Here is a 7,631-nt window from a genome sequence, read left to right on the forward strand (position 1 = left end):
TGGATCTGATTTCTGTGTCTACTGCTGTCAATCTTGGAAGAATGAAATTATATTTAAGGCCTGACTACATAATGTGGAAAAAAAGATCATTCTCCCCCAAAAACATTTTCAACAGTGGATAACATTCAACCTCTTATCATTTAGGTCCATGTTCACAAGTGAGGGGCTTTAGCATAGGGAAGACTCATTTTGAATCCACCATACAACTTAAGACACAGTTGTCTTCTGCGTGACTCTGTGCAGAGGGCTGTTACCCATGGGACAAGGGAAGGACACTCTGTTTTATGTCTCTGGATGCAAGTCCAGACAAACTATCTGCATCTGCTGTGACCATCAAGGTCTCCGAGGAGCAGATCGTCCTGGGAAGAGGCCACCTCATGCAGGACTCAGTGAAGCCCACATGCCTGAAACTACACATTTATTTCTGAAATCACTGGAATGAACAACTATTTTTGTTGTCTCAGTACACTAAAGTTAGGTTTTCCTTTTCTTGGAGAAATGGTGGCATCTTCACAGAAAATATCCCAATATTACAAAAGTATCTGAAACTACTAAGGTAATCAAATTATGTAAATTTAATAAATAATGAAACTGTGCAGGTTGGGGTTCTGCTTCTCTGAAACCCAAGCAATGAAAATTATTTGGAAAATTGAAATTATGTGTTAAATATCTCAAGTTAGATAAAATAACATTCAGGTTTCAAGTCAATTTAAAATGCACATGGTCATGATTTTGTTCAATCCTTTTAGAAAAATGTAATGATCAGAGTCAGGTATTTGTGCACCAGGAGTCCTACCACTGTGACCCACTCTTGAAGTCCAAATCCAAATCACTGGTACTTCATAGAAGAGAAACTGTCTTTCCAATGAACTTCCTCAAGGCCTTCTTCATGTCTCTGTTCCTCAGGCTGTAGATAAAGGGGTTCAGCACTTGAGGGACCACAGAGTACATCACTGAGGACACTGCAGTCTTCCTGGGGGAGTCAGTCACTGCAGAGCTAATGTACACCCCAAAAGATGTCCCATAGATCAAGGAGACAACAGACAGGTGAGACCCACAGGTGGAAAAGGCTTTATGCTTCCCTTCTGATGAGGGCATTCTCAAGACAGAAGACACAATGTGAACATAAGAGAAAATGATTCCACAGATGGCAGCACCAGCAAATAGACAGGCTGCAACAAGTATTACAATGTCATCAGTTTAGGGCGTCAGAACAGGCCAGCTTGATGACCTCAGCAAGTTCACAGAAGAAGTGAGGGATCTGCAGGTCTGTGCAGAAGGACAGCCACATCAGCATCAGAGTGTGTAGGAGCATATCTGTGGTGCTGATGAGCTGGGAGACCAGAACGAGACGAAAGCAGAGTGAGGGCTACATGATGATTGTGTACATCAGGGAGTGACAATGGCCACATAGCGGTCATAAGCCATGACTGCAAGAAGAAAATTTTCCTTGTATACAAACACTAGGACAAAGCCAGTCTGGGTGAGGCAGCCTGTGTAGGTGATCGTCTGGTTCTGTCTCAGGATGTTCACCAGCATCTTAGGGATTATGCTTGTGCTTAAGCAGATGTCGTTGAGGGACAGGTTGGACAGGAAGAAATACATGGGGGTGTGGAGGTGGGAGTCAAAGCTGATGGCCAGGATGATGAGCAGGTTTCTCAAGATGGTGACCAGGTACATGGACAGGAAGAGGCTGAAGATGAGGGGCTGCAATGCTGGGTCATCTGTTAGTCCCAGTAGAAGGAATTCCAAAACAAGTGTTTGATTCATGGGTTCTATGTTGCTGGTGGATCTTACAGAAAATATGGGATGAAAAGAAATGAATGGTTTCTGGATGAAACAGCAACACTATCTCACTCAAACTAGGTAGAAATGAAAATTCTTCACACCACTGTGGACTTGCTGATGATAAGCTCAGGGAGTGGGGACCAGCTATCTGTCTTTTAATAAATAAACTAGGGCTGGAGCTGGAGCTTAGTGGTAGTGCACTTGCCTGGCTTGTGTGAGGCCCTGGGTTCAATCCTCAGCACCACATAAACATAAATGAAAGATCCATTGACAACTAAAAGATATATTTAAAAAATACAAGAAAATACATAAAGAAGATGAATTTTATATCTCTAAGGGTTAATATTTGCTATAAGAAAAAAATTCCCTCCCTCAATGTGCACAGTGAACATGAGAGGATATGAAAAGGCTATTATATGCTCCTCTTCCCCCTCCATTTCCTGCTCTCCTGCCTAAACTCACTTCCACTCCATCGGCCACCAACACTTTGACACTTTACTGAGTGATGATCCTGTAACTAAGAATAAAGCATTGGTTTGCCTACAGAATTTTTCACTACTTTGAAACAAAAAGAAAGGTGAGAATGAAATTATCAAATATATCCTATGGAGCCACGGTCTTCAACAGGGACGTGACTCAGATCATCAGAAGAGTTCATGAAATTACATGCACAGTGGTTCATGGAACTGCCAGCACCTGAACCCAGGAGGACCCAGGACACACGTGCACAGGTCGTGTTTGCCAAAGACAGATGGGGTCAGTCAGTGTGTCTGACTGCGGAGTTGGTTCTTGTGACCAATCTCTGGGAAAGCTTACAGGTAGTATGGATCCACATTGCTAATCAAGCTGTCAGATTTCTTAATCTCCCTTTATAGCTGTAATAGTAGCTTCCTGAACAAAGTCCCTTGTTTTCTCTTGTGGTCAAGTTATGTCTTCTTCTATCCATTAACTGATGTAGCAAGAGAGCATCCACCCAAATGGATACATGCAAATACTATGCACTGTTCCCATCACTCTAAAACTCATTGGCTCTTCCTGGAAACTTGAGCAATCTGCTTCAGCAATTAATTCCAAGAGATTTGAGGGAGTATATGGATGACATTTTTTTAATTATTTTTTTTTTTATTTTTACAGACTACATTCTTTATGTATTCCTGTGAGGACTTCTTTGCTTAATGAGATAGATAGCAAATCATTAAATAAGCAAGCAAACAGAAAAATAACTAAATGGCAAAAAAAAGTAGCATGCAAGTACCCCTATGGAAACAGACGGAAACAAAAAACTACTTTTTTTAATCTTCAGATGATAAGTGTAATAAACTGTGGACGTGGATAATCAGGCCTCCTGACAGGAGCATCCTTCGGCAGCAGCAGTCTTCCTCTCATGGGAAAGAGAAGCAGCTATGTCAGTTGTTACCATTTGGTATAATACCAGACTTGCAGGTCTGAATTTAATCCAGCCTCCTGCATCAGCTTTATGGATGGGGACAATGTTAAACTGGCTGAGAAGCTGGGTGTCCTCATCTGTATGTGGTGAGCTGCCTGCTGGATGTTCTCAGCAGTCTCCGTGTAGTGGTCATTACACAGTGTGTACATCTCTGACCACCACACTGCACACCTTAAAAACACAGAACTTTGTATTTGTGCAATTGTATCCCAATTAAGGAAAAACTTCCTGGGGACGTTTTAATGATGAGAAATGAGTACTGTGAGTGAAGCAGCCAGCACAATTCTGGGCAGCCCAGACTCTCCTGCTGACCTGTCCTGTCCCCTGGTGTGGATGCAAGGCATGGGTGGGGGTGTGGGGTGTTTGTGTGTGTGGGTGCACATGTGCGTCTTCAAGAGCAACAGCACATAATGCTTTTCAGCTCTTGGAGTGATGTATTGAAGAGGGGACAACATCTCTACCTTGTGAATCAGATTTCAGGAAGGAGTTTCTGTGCTGATGCCACCTCTAGGAATACAGGTTTTGCAGAAATTAAGGAAGGAAAGAAACATTATTCATAACAATATTCATCTGACCTTGACATAGGATAATATGCAAAGCAATGAAATGACTTTGACCAAAATTATGAATAATTAAACTAAGAAAATTATATGAATACATTCTACTCCATGCAAAATTTTTGAATATTTTTGAACCTACACAAAGGCATACATTTTCATTGGGATTACTCATCATGATTGAGCCCAGACAAACAGGAATGGCAGCAACCATGAGTTAATAGTATAACATACACACACTTTCTCATCCATTTTAGGTATTTTTATTACAGTGATTACTATGTTTGTATTTATTTATTGCATGTATTACTATGATTATTTCTTTTCCTCTCCCAGGAAACCCCACACTAACATTATAGACATGACTCTCCTGAACTTCTCATTATGCCTGATATTGTTCTTCCCGATAGTAACTGCATTATGTTGCACTTTAAGAGCTTTATGTGAAGAGAACACTACTCTGTGCACATTTACAATTGGTATGCTTAAGCGTTTGTTTTATTGATTAATGTTGATATATTTATTCCTTAATCTCACATACTAGACTATTCCACTGTACTGTTAGAAGACAATGGGATTCTACATTCCATAACTGCTGGGTGTTATAATTACTGCTTTTATTTATGACTGCACATGCAATTCAGAGCTATCCATATTGGACACAATCTCATTCCAGATGCATGCCTTGAGAAGGAAAGAGGAGGAATGGAAGGTCAATATGTATGCTTCTTATTTTATTACTTCATTTAAAATGATAGCAGCAGATAGAAAAATGTCAGGCATATAATCCCAGTGACTAGAAAGGTTGAGTCATAAGGATCACAAATCCAAAGCCAGCCTCAGAGACCCTAAGCAACTCAGCAAGACCCCATCTGAAAACAAAACATAAAAGGGGTTGGAGATGTGGTTCAGTGGTCAAGCACCCCTGGTTCAATCCCTCTTCCAAATAAACCTCAATTCTTGGAAATGGCCTTGGGTGCTTGTGTGTTGCCATTGCTGTTGTTAATTACACCGTCTCTGCAGCTCCAGTTTAAAATATTTGGTAGTTTTATGGTGAAATCATGGGGACTGGGAAGCTGCTGGGTGAGGCTTTCTGCATTTCCCCCTCCCTACCTGGAGTCCTCAGCCCCCTTCAGGAACATGATGGAACCGCACTGCAGAATGAAGGATGAAGAACCAGCGAGAATACACAAGTTGTGTTAAATTGTCAACTGCAATACCACAGAATATAGCTGCAGGTTGAGAGCATTCTTTGAAAAGGTAATTAAGTTAGAACGCAGACTTTAGGGTGAGCCTGGATCCAAACTGATAGGCATCCTTATGAGAGATGAAACTAAAGACGGTTTGGTGGCTTATGCCTGAACCACCAAGCTGATGGGGAATGAGGACTGGAGTTCACAATAGAGTGAAGCCCTGTCTCAAACAAAGAAAAGAAGAAGGAGAAATGGAGGAAGGAGAAAGAGATGGAGACAGAGGAGAAGAAGGAGATTGAGCCTGAGGATGAAGAATAAATTAGGAAACAAACACCCACAGAAGGCAGACCACGAGAAGACTTTGGGAGAAGCCCACCAGCTCCATCTGCATGCCCAGAAGAAAGGCTTCCAGAGGAACCCACTCTGCTATCACTCAACCCTATCACTGAGATGCCCTATCACTCAACCTCTAGCCTCTTGTCAGTGAGAAAATAAATTTCCACTGTGAACTCAGCCAGCAGTGTCACTGCTATGGTAGCCTTGGCAAACGAGTACATTGCCCAGTCTCTCCCTAATGTCACCAAAAGAAATCAAGTAAATATTTAGACTGTTTTAAAAGAGCCATCATGTAAAGAAGGGACAGATGTCTCTTAAGGAGGAAAGCAGTCTTGGTTTCTACAGAGAGCAGGTGACCTTGGGCAAAAGAAGAGCTGATTGGAAGTGGGAGAAACTATAAAGAGAATATCTCAAGAAGGTGGAGTCTGGTAGCAGAGTCACAGGAACCTGCTTCTCCTCATCCTCTGCCTGCACTTCCCTCACTGCTTCCCTGGGAGGAAAGGAGCAGAGCCCCTGCCCTGTGTCCAAAGCCTCAACCAAGGGACTTTGAGCTCCCTCGCTGGCTTCCCTGGGAATGATTCAGCACCTCACCTGGATGTGGAGGCAGAAATGTGTTCGCAGGATGGAAGACACACTCTGAGCCTGTGGGCTCCAGTTCAGGAAGGACCCTCTCTGGTTGAAGGCACAGCTGCTGCTTCCTGGTTTCCTGGGCTTCTGAGTGAGGTTCTCACTAGCTGACACCTCCAGTGTCTGTGTCCCTTGGGGCTCAATACTCACAGCTCCTCATTATATCAGAAATATTACATCCTTCTGATCCCAGGAGTATATATCCTTAAAGCTCTCAGCACTGGGGAGAAAAAGAGAAAATTTTATTAAATTTCGATTTTCATTTCAGATCTTGGAGATGGTGCTCCATGTTCTTATTCATTTTAAAACATTCAACCCTTAACCTCTGAATCTGGCTTACTTCACTGAACATGACGTTCTCCAGTTTCATCCATTTACCAGCAAATGACATAATTTCACTCTTATCCATAGCTGAGTAAAACTCCATCATGTATATATGTCACATTTTCTTTATCCATCCATCTATTCACAGGTACCTGGGCTGCTTCCTTAACTTGGTTAATGTGAACTGTACTGCTTGAAATATTGCTATACCTGTGTCACTATAGTATGCTGATTTTAGTTCTTTAAGGTAAATACCAAGGAGTGGGATAGTTGAATCTTATGATGGTTCCATTCCTAGTCGTTTGAGACTGTTCACAGTGCTTTCCAAACTGACTGTACTAATTTGCAGTCCCACTAAAAAGTGTGAGTGTACCTTTTTCCGCACATCCTCTCCAGCGTTTCATATCATGTTCATGATGTCCACCATTCTAACTGGAGATGCATCCAGGGAGACTGCAGGTTTGATTGCACAAAGCCCCTGCAATCTTGGGACACAGGCCAGGGCCTGGAGGTCCAGTGTCAGGGTGCCTACAGGTTTGGCTGCAGGTGGGTCTTCCTGCTGGGAACACTAGTGGGCGCCATCTTGCTCCTTCTTCCCCGGGCTGCTTCTCTATGTGAGCACATCTCTGGTGGTTAAAGGTTTTCTCTCAATAGCAAAAGACTAGCAGGTTCGATGAAAAAAATAAAGGGAGACTAGTAAGTTAGATAACTGGGAGAGAGGGAGAAGCAGGAAGGATAGGAAAAGGGAGGAGCCATGGAATGACATGACCAAATTATGCTACATACATGTGTGACTATACCATAGTAAGTTTCACGCTTATGTGTATCTATAAAGCACCAATTAACAAATTACAAGTAAAAGAAGGAAAAGCAGTAGAGTTGACGAAGAGCAACAGGGAGAGGGAAGAGTGCAGGCTATGAAGAAGTACTGGGGACCAAAGTAGAGTAAATTTTATTCCATGCATGAATAATTATGTAAAAATAAATCCCAATATTATGTGTAACTACAATGCATTGATAAACATAAAAAAATTACTTAGACACAGACAACTGCTAGCCAGTGTCTGGTTTGATTTTAGACTAACTTCAGTTGGGTCATTAACCACTGTGGTCAAAAACCACTGTTGCAAGATACCTTTGCTTTGCTGTAATACTTCCCCTTGCCTCAACCTCTTTGAAGAAATCCATAGTTTGCTGTTACCATACCCAGTTCAACACTCCACCAAAATTAAATATTATGATTGTTGGTAAAAAAAAATGTAATTGGGGTGAAGATGGTAAATATGATCCCATATTTGAATAAGTTGGTCTTGAAAATTTTAGATTAAAATTTTTATAAACAAGGGTTTTCTTTTAAAT

At 41.8% G+C, this 7,631-nt stretch overlaps 1 pseudogene; it reads right to left on the reverse strand.

Annotated features, from left to right (window-relative positions):
• Positions 1 to 840: 840 nt before the first annotated feature.
• LOC124967917 (olfactory receptor 7G2-like) lies at positions 841 to 1,773 on the reverse strand (annotated as a pseudogene).
• Between the last annotated feature and the right edge of the window lie 5,858 nt (positions 1,774 to 7,631).

This window comes from Sciurus carolinensis, chromosome 17, assembly GCF_902686445.1.
Source record: "Sciurus carolinensis chromosome 17, mSciCar1.2, whole genome shotgun sequence".
NCBI lineage: Eukaryota > Metazoa > Chordata > Mammalia > Rodentia > Sciuridae > Sciurus > Sciurus carolinensis.